At 36.8% G+C, this 13,426-nt stretch overlaps 1 long non-coding RNA gene across 2 annotated transcripts in view; it reads left to right on the top strand.

Moving 5' to 3' along the window:
- The first annotated feature begins 218 nt into the window (after positions 1–218).
- LOC125094301 (uncharacterized) overlaps positions 219–13,426 on the top strand; it is a 53,872-nt gene continuing 40,664 nt past the window's right edge. Inside the window, exons 1-3 of one of the 2 annotated variants that reach the window (XR_007125446.1) lie at positions 219–269; positions 412–550; positions 1,360–1,415. This is a non-coding gene — a long non-coding RNA (uncharacterized LOC125094301). Of the gene's footprint in view, positions 307–411; positions 551–1,359; positions 1,416–13,426 lie in introns of both variants that reach the window. The other variant, XR_007125447.1, reaches the window with a different exon arrangement.

Here is a 13,426-nt window from a genome sequence, read left to right as displayed (position 1 = left end):
AGATACACCATTTTCTACTTTGGCTTAAGGTCTTTTCCTTTATTTTCTTTTCTCCTTTTCCTTTCCTTCTTGTCCCTTCATTTCTTTCTCTTATCCAGAGTGGACTACCTTTTTCTTGATTCTCTTTTTGCCCTCTGTGTGAGGAGGCCAATTTCATATGTAAGTCAGAGAATTCCATATGTTGTGAACCAACAACACTCTAGAAGCTGGCCCTGCTCCTAGGATACATATACAAGATATCTCCTGGGATTAACCCAGGAATGGACTTAGTATGTTGTCAGTTATAAACAATTTCAGCTTTGATAGGTGCCAAAATATTTTCCAAGGTTATTATACAAATGCATGCCTACATGCCTACAAGCCTACGTGCAATATATAAAATTTGCTGTCATTAACTCTTGGCATTTTCAGACCTTGAAATCAGAATGCTGTGGCCATTAGAAGAATGGACAACCTCCTTCTTGACAAGTTTTTCACATTTCTGTAAATAACATTTTCATTCTCCCAAATTCAATTTTCACTTCTTCATTTTCTGTACTGCTTTGCATAGGTAAGAGCAACTGACACTACTTTAGTTACAACTCTTCCACACAAACTTTTTGTTCTATTTTATTTTTCTCATAGTAATGAGACTATGACTGTTATTATTATTATTATCTGTGACAATCTAATAAAACTTATGTACTATAAAGTTTTTGGTTTTTAGAAATCTTTTGTTCAATACTGTATTTAATTTCCTGGAAAGATGTCTAGTAGATGCTAATAGCTCAATAAATGTTCACTGAGTGAATGAATAAATAAATGCCTATGTAGTTGGTCAATCAATCTATAACACGGATTCTTAAGAATATACATTTATGTCTGAGAGGGAGTGTAATAGAGTTCAGAAGCAGCTCTGACGCAGTGTAATTTTGTAGTGCCTACAATTCTGACTCCAGTTTTACGAATATTGCTATTTAGGCATTGCTTTGGTCAATAGGATGTTAGTAGATTTTTACACAAGCAACATTTACGAAGCACTTCAGTGATTGGATTTGCTTTCACTCCAGCTTTCTGCCTTTTCCATGATAACATGTATGAGCTATCTTGGTGAAGGATGAAAACATGTGGAATAGAAGTGTTACAGTCAAAGCCATCCTATGCCAAGCAAGAGATAGTTGGCTTTACATATGTGAATAAACCCAGTTAATATCAGTGTACCTGCCTTAATAGACTATTGCTGATTATGGGAAAGCACAGATCAGGTTAGAAAAATCTAACCCAGATCTACTGAATCTTACTGACTCATGAACTAAATAACTTTCTGTTGTTTTATGTCAGCAAAACTTAATGGTAATTTGATTTGCGTCATTATTTTAGGAAGAGATAGCTGTTAAAGAAGATCATTCTACTTGGAGCCACTCTTATGACCACAGGTGAGTAGCAGTCAAAATCAGGATTTTGAGTCTGAATTTCATCCTTGTAAAATCAGATAGTAGGATGTTACTATTTGCTGATTTACCTTAGCAAAGGAGAACTTAGTACAAAGGAGACCCATGAGCACCCCAATCCAATAGAGCTTTTTTCCGAATAGAGGGGAAATCACCTGAAATATGGCCTCTGCTTATATGGAATAAAAGTAAAGGCAAAAATAAAATTACATATGAAAAATTAATGAAGTTTTTAATATATGTAGAGTAAAATAATGTTTCTTGGTTGTACACATAATCTTATCCAAATCTTTCCTTTAGCAGACTGATAAGTAGTATAACTGGCAATACAGATTGACATGAAGGAGTCCTTTTACCCTTAGTGTACCTGGACTCAAAGGGAAGTTATTACTGATAAAATTTATCTAAAATAATACCTACCAAAAATCATTCCTGTAAGTATTCCTTATCAATTTGACTAATCAGACTAAAACAGCAACATTAATCAGAAAAGCTGTCAACAGCAGTGACATACTACTGATAATTCTGAGAAATGATCAAAGGTCAATCTGTCAGAAGCAGGCAAGGATAGACACTGTGCAATGAAGCCTCCCTCACTGCAGGACACCCAGGTCAACTTCCACAGGAATCCTAAGTCTGGCATGCAGTGGTAACCTATACATTTGAAACCAACAGTCCTTTACTCTGTGCCCAGTCTATGATAGTAGATGTATTGTCACATACCTTACAAAGATAGATTCAGGCTGTTGTGGAAGCAATATGAGTCATTCAGTTTCCATCCACAGCTTGATTCCAGTTGATGCTTTCATAGGAAAGGTCCATTCTGTGAGCATCTACATGAGAGATTCATGTGGTTCAATCAGTATCTGCTGATTTTTACCCCCCACAGTTCACGTGATCCAAAAAAAAAAAGGATGTTTTTAATCATTACTCTGTTGTTTTCCGAAGAGTAGACCAAAGAGCTAGCTAGGTTACTGGCAACATTTCGAGATCCAATGAAAGTATCACCAGATTCATCAAGGGGAACATAGGTCAGCGCTATGAGAATGTGCTTGAGTTATGCCCATAGAGCAAAGCAACTACATTCCTTTCAGATCTGCATAGCTGGCCACAGCCGCCTAGTGGACACATTCAAAAGTCAATTTTCCAGATAAGGACCAGGCATTTAGGAGAAAACTTATTGAATCATGGGCTTTGGTTCAGGCAATTTAGTGGGGGACATGTTTCTCCCAAAGGAACAGCTGCTACTTTTTCATGTAAAACTAAGATGCCAGCTAGAACCAAGCTGGAATCATTCACACATTATTCAGAACAGAAAAATGAGAGGAATAAGATCTGATTGAGGCACAGTTTGGAGCCCAAAGACACTGGTTATAGAATATTTCTTAAACTGTTTAGAGATTATGTTATTTTATCGTTTTCTGAACCATACGCATATATGTGTGTGCAGGCATATACACAGATACATACATAACACTCTCGTGTGTATATATAAAATAATAAATCTTAGCATGATACTTGCTATTTGAGACTACAGTCTACTCCTTTTTCTTCTTTCTACTGAAGTTTAAAAATTAAAAAAAATATTTTAACAGTTTTCTTTTTTCAAACCTGAAATACAAATAAAGCTTTCCTGTTATAATGTAATGAACGTAAGCCTGATATACACATTCCTTTATTTCTTTAATCTGTAAGTGTCTTAGAATTCTCAGATCATTTGTTTACCAAATGGACCTGTGCTGGGTTCTGGCAATACAAATAGATCAGTCAAGCCTCTTCTTTACCTCCAATGTATCTATTGTTCTCCCACCCTGTCTTAATGTCACATGGCAAGGAGCCCATCCTGCAAAGCAAAAAACGGAGTCTCAGCTTCACAATAAACCCCCAGGCTGAAGTGCCTCTACATGCTACTGATAATCCCTTCAAATAAGGTGGAGTTTTTTTCCTGATACAATTCCGGAAATAATGGCATATGCCTTGACTCTCTGAGGACGTCCATTATGCTGGGTATTAAGGAATGCCAGGTCATGACACCACTGTGTCACATTGCAAAGCACATTGCGTGGCCACTCTACAATTCTCAATAGCACTCAAGTTCCTATCCCCTAGGAAACAGGATTACTTATTTAAATCATATTGTAACTCACCACTTAAACCTTTCATGGCTTACATGCTTGGATTCTTCAATCTGCTTTCACATGTAAGCCTCTGTAATTAGTTACAAGCCATTCCCACACTGCTTTGTGTTTCTCACACCTGTGACCTATCCTTCAAATCATTTTTACCTTCCATAATCCCTTTTAATGCCCTCTATAACTACCCATCATCAACTAATAACTCCTCTATGTTCTCAACACTTCTTACAATCTTCTGTAATATTCCTAAACACAAATGAAAACTATTTTTCCCAAATTTCAGCTTCACATCTTTTCCAAAGACACATTTTTTACCTACCATGCTACACATGTATCCGTTCATTCATCAGTCCTTCCTTTCCTAACTCCCCTTTAAGACCTCCCCTCACCATTTTCACATAACCCGCTGCTTTGAAGACCTTTTTTCTTCAAGTGGACCACTCTCATGTCCCATATTTTTGTTTGCTCATTTCATACATAGAAAGACTTGAGGATCTGTTTTGTAAATATGTTATCATGCCATATGACATCAAAGTCCAAAGTAATGCTCTACCAAAATTCTCATCTCTCAGCTTCTTCTTTCTCAACTCCTATGACCTCTTCTGTGCTGCTGTAGCTGCCAATAACTACAAATATGTCATGTGTAGAATATTAAGTCATCTCGTCTTGCCGATATACATTCAGATGTCTAAATTTAACAATTTATTTTTTTAAGATTTTTTTTAATTTATTAATTTGACAAAGAGAGACACAGCAAGAGAGGGAACACAAACAGGGGGAGTGGGAGAGGGAGAAATAGGCTTCCCGCTGAGTAGGAACACAATGCGGGGCTCTGTTCCAGTACCTGGAAATCATGACCTGAGCCAAGGGCAGATGTTTAATGACCGAGCCACCCAGGTGCCCTTATATTTAACATTTTAGAGAAATATTTCAGGATGATGGTAGCTGTAGCACATTGTTTGAAGTTGTTAGCTGTAGCACATACTCCAGTTTTCAGCTTTCTGTCTCATGGGGTTTTAATTCCACTGATGCTCTACTTTCTCTGTATTCATCAGTCAATTTTTATTTATTGTATTTTTTATTTATTTTTTATTTTTTGAGAGAGAGAGTGACAGTGTGTATGCGTCGGGTGAGGAACAGAGGGAGAGGGAGTATGAGAACCTCAAGCAGGCTCCACACCCAGTGAGGAGCTTAACTCAGTGCTCAATCTCATGACCTGAGCCAAAATCAAGAGTAGGGTGCTTAACAGACTGAGCCACACAGGCACCCCCATCAGTCAATTTCTATACTCACTCTACTCAATCTTTAGATGTTATTAAATATAAGTTTAGTTTAACCTTCCAGAGGGCTACTTGTCCTTTAGGTATACCTGTCTTATACAGTCTCAACTGCAGGTGTATTCAACTTGCCTTCCTACCCAAATCTAGACAGATGACTCTTGTTCCATACAGTAAATTGGTACCATTGGGACCGCTGTCATTGTATGGTTATATGTTGCATGGGCTGTCAGTGCTACTCATCAATCCTATCATAATAATCTCCCCACAGAGATGGGATCAATTCCCACTCCCACATCCAAAATTTGGTTTGGATGTTGAAGTGGATGATGCTTGACAGGCGCCAAGAGAGTATGAAAGTTTCATTACTCACAAAATGCTGCAGCCCTCTGAAGTTGGTCTGAAAATGTTTCAGGAAATCAAGAAAGGAAACTGGACTGAGGTTTTCATGGTGGCTAAAGAGGTCCAGGGTGACACTTCCACATATGTACTTTAGGCAGAACTTGCATGATTAAACTTCTGCACAAAGTCAAAGGAGGGAGTACTCAGGATTCCTTCTTAGCTTAGTAGATGTGGAGCAGAAGGGAAAGAGGGAGGAGTGGTGGCTTAAAAGGGTCAGTGGTGAAACATCAAAAACAACTCAAACTCTTTATTACATCAACAACTGTCACTTGCTACTATCTGCTTAATTTTCTATTTCTCATAATGGTCAGAATTCTCCATTCTTTTTTTAATTAATTTATTTATTTATTTATTTATTTTTAGAACTTTCTCATTCTTTACAAATTTCACTATCCTTTAACTGAATTTTCAACTTACTCCTCATTTAGAAAATAGTTACTACATGAGGACTCTACAAAGATCTGATTCCTCCTGCCTCCAAAATATTTACCTGTATTTATAGCCAGTTTGTTCATTTGTTTGTTTCTATTCTTGCTTTGACTGCATTCTCTTTAACATTTCCAGGGACATGGTTTTATTATCCCCTCTGTCTTATCAGTAATTATAATAGATAGATTTTAAGTTTTTCCTTCAGTTGAGGCATAAAAAAGAAAGAAAAGCACGCGAAAAGTATTTGTAAACCATTGAGATTGATACGAAGGTAACAATTGCATAGCCACTAGATAATGAGACGGAAAGAACACTGCCAGCATGTCAGACCAGCAGTCAGTGTTCACACCTCTTCCCCACAGGCAGCTGCTTTCCTAAGTCCTATCACTCCAGTGTAGTTTCACCTGATGTTGACTTTTAAACAAATGAAGCATACAAAACATATTCTTTTATTGCAGTCATTTTTTTCTTTTTTGGGGGGGTCTGTTTAAGAATTCTCCCTATCCAGAGTGATGAAGATATCCATTCTCCTGCATTATCATTATTTAATTCCAGTGTTCACCTGAATTTGGTTTTGGTGTATGATGTGAAATAGTGTGAAGTTTACATGACAGAACTCGAAGCTCTTACAAACTACATAAACATAGGCAGGGAAAAAAAGAAAATGACTATTACAAAAAGAAGCTAAAAGTTACAATAAGAAAGGAAGTTTGGTTTTTTTTTAAGATTTTATTTATTTATTCTACAGAGAAAGACACAGCGAGAGAGGGAACAGAAGCAGGGGGAGTGGGAGAGGGAGAAACAGTCTTCCCACTGAGCAAGGAGCCCGATGCAGGGCCCAATCCCAGGACCCTGGGATTATGACCTGAGCTGAAGGCAGACACCCAACGACTGAGCCATCCAGGCGACCCAAGAAGGTAAGTTTTGATTTAAACTATGATTCTTCAGGACAAAACGATGACAAGAAGAAATAAGGAAGAGCCCAGTGAGCATCGCTACCCCCATCTATGTGCCAATAGAGGGAATGGTACCATTAGAAATTGGAAAAATCTGTGTTTGTGTGAGAAGAGCTTTCTGACAAGAGTAGTGTCTGTGAGCAAAAATAACACAGCCAATGTTCACTCTACATCATGGCAGAGAGAAAGTGGGGGAGACTGAAACCCTGAGCTCTTCCATGCTGACAGCTGATTTCCTGCCAGGGCTTTCTTTTAGCTGAGGGGAAGATGGTCCACTTGAAGCCACTGGAGGGACCAATTTCATAGGTTCAGTGTACTGCAGAGATGGTCACAGAATTATTTCAAAAGGCAAAAAAAAAAAAACCAGCACAAATTCCAACAGAAGCACTAGCCAAAAGTGCAAAACCTAGGAGACATTTGTATATGGGAAAACTGAATGAACAAAATTTCTTGAAAGAAAAACAAATATAATGGATTGTGCGAAATGACTGGTTTGTTAAACAAAACCAAGACAGGAATGTGGAAAAAGGCAAGCCAAACATGCGTGGGGATCGGGATGATGGGAAAAAACAAAACAAAACAAAACAAAACAAAAAACAACCAAACTTACAGAAAAGCTTAAATGTACGAAATCCAATTTTTTATGTTTTGTACTTTATGAGATGTGCATTTAGTGATATTTGTATAAATCGTATCTGAAAAATTCTGTTTGGTGGGGACTATACTAGAAACAGAAGCAACAGTAACACTACAAAGAACTCTACTGTGATTGTCTGGCCATGAGAAGATTACTATCTGCCAAGGATAATTGGCTGTAGAAGTGGAAACTATAAATTGAAAAGAAGTTTGGGAGGACAAAAGTTCTTGGCATATTTGAGGTATTAATGTGGTAGGCAAGAAAAAGAAACATATTTTGGAGCAAAAATGATGAGTTTACTTCTTAGATAAGTCACAGATGGAACTGAATATAAAATTGTGACAGGAGGATATCTGGACTGGAGGCAGGTTTTGGAATTGTCTCTTGGTAGGTGTGTTCTCAGAGTGCACAAATTCTCCAAGGGACTTATTATAAATATGTCAACAGAGGGCAAAAGGATGAACCCATTCAGGTGTTCACAAAGCATGGAGTCCTGAAAATATAGTGAGATGATAGCATAGTCAACTTTATCGGATAATGTTGGGAAGACAAAAATAAACATAATAGCAAAATAATAGTAAAATAATATAAAATAACAGTAAAATAAATTGTATAATGTAAAAAGTGTAGTAGTTGATCTTCCATGTATTAATACATCTATAAATTAAAATAATATAAGTAATTTCCTTTAAGTTAAAAAGTAGTTTACTAGTTTAGCCTCTTTTCTCATGGGACATGTATATAATTGTGAGGAGATCGATATAAAAATTGTGAAATATTATCTTGGAGAGAGTATTTCAATTGTGCTTAAATGAATAAATTTCTAATCTACCAAATAAATCTTTACATAAATGGAATTCATATAACTCCATTTTACTATACTTTCAAATTTACTATTTCCAGATGTCATTCTCATATTTATTTATTTATGTATTATTATTATTTAAATATTTATTTATTTATTTGACAGAGAGATAGCACAAGTAAGCAGAGCAGCAGGCAGAGGCAGGCAGAGACAGAGAGAGAAGCAGGCAAGGGATCTGATGTGGGACTTGATCCCAGTACCCTGGGATCACCACCTGAGCTGAAGGCAGCAGCTTAACTGACTGAGCCACCCAAGTATCCCATCATTCTCATATTTATTATAGCTTTTTTGCAAATTGAAAATTCATAGCTGACTTATTTAGGAATAATTATCAATTTATGAGTTTTCTGGACAGGGTTTTTCATATCATCTTAATATTTCCTAGATGGAAAGTAAATTACAAAAAATCTTATATTTTCAAAATAAATAGAACATTGATAATTTAAACATTAAAAGTCTGTTTCTTATTTTAATTAATTATTATTTCTGGCCATCATTACAGTATTATATGATATAAAATTATATGCATTATATAGTACCAACAGATAATTGTTTAATTTAATGCATTTCAAAATTTATTAATCTCAATCTATTTGATATTAATATTTTCATTCATGGCTCATCATTCCCAGTTCCAGAATAAGAAGAGATTATTTTTCCTTTGAAGGGAAAAAGTGGGATTAAAAAAAACCTGATGGGGGAGGTGTCAAGATGGCAGAGAAGTAGCAGGCTGAGACTATATCAGGTAACAGGAGATCAGCTAGATATCTTATCAAACCATTGCAAACACCTACAAATCCAACAGGAGATCGAAGAGAAGAAGAGCAACAATTCTAGAAACAGAAAATTGACAACTTTCTGAAAGGTAGGACCAGTGGAGAAGTGAATCCAAAGCAACGGGAAGATAGACTATGGTGGGAGGGGCCGGCTGCCAGCAAGCAGTGGAGCAAAGGAGCACAAAATCAGAACTTTTAAAAGTCTGTTCCACTGAGGGACATTGCTCTAGAGGCTAAACTGGGTTGAAGCCCATGTGGGGTCACCATGACCCCAGGTTCCACAGGGTCACAGAAGGATCAGAGTATTAGAGCGGGGAAGCTGGCTACAGAGACAGAGCTGAGGAGGGAGCACTCAACTCAGGGTTACCTTGAACCGGTCACAGGCTGGGTGAGCTCAGAGCACAGCAACAACAACAACAACAACAAAGAGCAAGAGGCAGTACCAAAGGCTAGGGACCTAATCAATATGGACATTGGTAATATGTCAGATCTAGAGTTCAGAATGACAATTCTCAAGGTTCTAGCTGGGCTCAAAAAATGTATGGAAGATATCAGAGAAACCCTCTGTGGAGAGATAAAAGCCCCTTCTGGAGAAATAAAAGAACTAAAATCTAACCAAGTTGAAATCAAAAAAGGTAATAAGGAGGTGCAATAAAAAACGGAGGCTTGTACTGCTAGGATAAATGAGGCAGAAGAAAGAATTAGTGATATAGAAGACCAAATGACAGACAATAAAGAAGCTGAGCAAATGAGAGACAAACAAATACTGGGCCATGAGGAGAGAATTTGAGAGATAAGTGACACCATAAGACAAAACAACATTAGAATATTTTTTTATTCTAGAAATAAATAAATAACTTTTTATTCCAGAAGGTATATTGGAGAGAATTGTTGTAGAGAATTTCCCTAATATGGCAAAGGGAACAAGCATCAAAATCCAGGAGGTGCAGAGAAACCCCTCAAAACCAATAAGAATAGGTCCACACCCCATCACCTAATAGTAAAATTTATAAGTCTTAGCAACAAAGAGAAAATCCTGAAAGCAGCTCGGGAAAATATTAGATTGGAAACGGACTTATCCACAGAGACTTGGCAGGCCAGAAAGAACTGGCATGATATATTCAGAGCACTAAACAAGAAAAACATGCAGCTAATAATATTATATCCAGCTAAGCTATCATTGAAAATAGAAGGAGAGATAAAAAGCTTCCAGGACAAGCAAAAATTTAAAGAATTTGCAAACACCAAACCAGCTCTACAGGAAATATTGAAAGGGGTCTTCTAAGCAAAGGGAGACCCTAAAAGTAGTATATCAGAAAGGAACAGAGACAATATACAGTAACAGTCACCTTACAGGCAATACAATGGCACTAAATTCATATCTCTCAATAGTTACCCTGAATTTAATGGGCTAAATGCCCCAATCAAAAGACACAGGGTATCAGAATGTATTAAAAAAAAAAAAAACTATCAGTATGCTGCCTGCAAGAAACTCATTTTAGACCCAAAGACACCTCTAGATTTAAAGTGAGGGGTAGAAAACAATTTACCATGCTAATGGATATCAAAACAAAGCTCTGGTGGCACTCCTTAGATCAATTAGATTTTAAGCCAAAGACTATAATAAGAGATGAGGAAGGACACTATATCATACTCAAAGGTTCTGTCCAACAAGAAGATCTAACAATTTTAAATATCTATGCCCCTAACATGGGAGCAGACAACTATATAAACCAATTAAGAACAAATTCAAAGAAACACATTGACAATAATACAGTAATAGTAGGGGACTTTAACACTCCCCTCACTGAAATGGACAGCTCATCCAAGCAAAAGATCAACAAGGAAATAAAGGCCTTAAATGGCACACTGGACCAGATGAGCATCACAGATATATTCAGAACATTCCATCTCAAAGCAACAGAATACACATTCTTCTCTAGTGTGCATCGAACATTCTCCAGAATAGAGACCACCCTGGGTCATATATCAGGTCTCAACCAGTATCAAAAGATTGGGATTATTCCCTGCATATTTTCAGACCACAATGCTCTGAAGCTAGAACTCAATCACAAGAGGAAATTAGGAAAGAACCCAAATACATGGAGACTAAACAGCATCCTTCTAAAGAATGAATGGGTCAACCAGGAAATTACAGGAGAATTGAAAAATTCATGGAAACAAATGATAATGAAAACACAATGGTTCAAAATCTGTGGGACACAGCAAAGGCAGTCCCGAGAGGAAAATATATAGCGGTGCAAGCCTTTCTCAAGAAACAAGTAAGGTGTCAAATACACTATCTAACCCTACACCTAAAGGAGCAGGAGAAAGAACAACCAAGAAAGCCTAAACCCAGCAGGAGAAGAGAAATCATAAAGATCAGAGCAGAAATCAATGAAATAGAAACAAAAAAACAATAGAATAAATCAATGAAACCAATGAGCTTGTTCTCTGAAAGAATTAATAAGATTGATAAAACCCTGGCCAGACTTATCAAAAATAAAAGAGAAAAGATCCAAATAAATAAAATCATGAATGAAAGAGGAGAGATCACAACCAACACCAAAGAAAAACAATTATAAGAAAATACTATGACTAACTCTATGCCAACAAATTTGACAATCAGGAAGAAATGGATGCATTCCTAGAGACATATAAACTACCACAACTGAACCAGGAAAAAAATAGAAAACATGAACAGACCCATAACCAGTAAGGAGATTGAAATAATCATCAAAAATCTCCAAACAAACAAAAGCCCAGGGTCAGACAGCTTCCCAGGAGAATTCTACCAAACGTTTAAAGAAAAATTAATTCCTATTCTCCTGAAACTGTTCCAAAAAAAAAAAAAAAAAAAAGGAAGGAAGGAAAACTTCCAAACTCATTTTCTGAGGCCAGCATCACCTTGATCCCAAAACCAGACAAGGATCCCATCAAAAAAGAGAACTACAGACCAATATCCTTGATGAACACAGATGTGAAAATTCTCACCAAAATACTAGCCAATAGGATCCAGCAATACATTAAAAGGATTATTCACCATGACCAACTGGGATTTATTCGAGGGCTGCAAGTTGGTTCAACATCCACAAATCAATCACTGTGATACAATACATTAATAAAAGAATAAGAACCATATGATACTCTCAATAGATGCTGAAAAAGCATTTAACAAAGTAAAGCATCCCTTCCTGATCAAAACACTTCAAAGTGTAGGGATAGAGGGCACATACCTCAATATTACCAAAGCCATCTATGAAAAACCCACCATAAATATTATTCTCAATGGAGAAAAACTGAAAGCTTTTCTGCTAAGGTCAGGAACATGGCAGGGATGTCCATTATCACCACTGCTACTCAACATAGTACTAGAAGTCCTAGCCTCAGCAATCAGACAACAAAAAGAAATGAAAGGCATCCATATCAGCAAAGAAGAAGTCAAACTATCACTCTTTGCAGATTATATGATACTATATGTGGAAAACCCAAAAGACTCCACTCCAAAACTGCTAGAACTTGTACAGGAATTCAGTAAAGTGTCAGGATATAAAATTAATGCACAGAAATCAGTTGCATTTCTCTATACCAACAACAAGACAGAAGAAAGAGAAATTAAGGAGGCAATCCCATTTACAATTGCACCCCAAACTATAAGATACCTAGGAATAAACCTAACCAAAGAGACTAAGAATTTATACACAGAAAACTATAAAGTACTCATTAAAGAAATTGAGGAAGACACAAAGAAATAGAAAAATGTTCCACACTCCTGGATTGGAATAACAAATATTGTGAAAATGTCTATGCTACCTAAAGCAATCTACACATTTAATGCAATCCCTATCAAAGTCCCATCCTTTTTTTTTTCCCAAAGAAATGGAATAAATAATCCTAAAACTTATGTGGAACCAGAAAAGACCTCGAATAGCCAAAGGAATATTGTAAAAGAAAGCTAAAGTTGGTGGCATCACAATTCCAGACTTAGAGCTCTATTACAAAGCCGTCATCATCAAGACAATATGGAAATGGCACAAAAACAGACACATAGATCAATGGAACAGAATAGAGAGCCCAGAAATAGACCCTCAACTCTGTGGTCAACTAATCTTCAACAAAGCAGGAGAGAATGTCCAATGGAAAAAAGACAGCCTCTTCAACAAATGGTGTTGTGAAAATTGCACAGCCACATGCAGAAAAATAAAATTGGACAATTTCCTTCCACCACACATGACAATAGACTCAAAATGGATGAAGGACCTCCATGTGAGAAAGGAATCCATCAAATTCCTTGAAGAGAATACAGGTAGCAACCTCTTCAACTTCAGCTGCAGCAACTTCTTCCTAGGAATATCACCAAAGGCAAGGGAAGCAAGGGCAATAATGAACTATTGGGACTTCATCAAGATCAAAAGTTTTTGCACAGCAAAGGAAACAGTTAACAAAACCAAAAGACAACTGTCAGAATGGGAGAAGGTATTTGCAAATGACATATCAGATAAAGGGCTAGTGTCCAAAA

This window comes from Lutra lutra, chromosome 2 (genome assembly GCF_902655055.1).
Source record: "Lutra lutra chromosome 2, mLutLut1.2, whole genome shotgun sequence".
NCBI lineage: Eukaryota > Metazoa > Chordata > Mammalia > Carnivora > Mustelidae > Lutra > Lutra lutra.
Note: the sequence above shows the minus strand (reverse complement) of the source record. Positions and strands in the feature narration are given on the sequence as shown.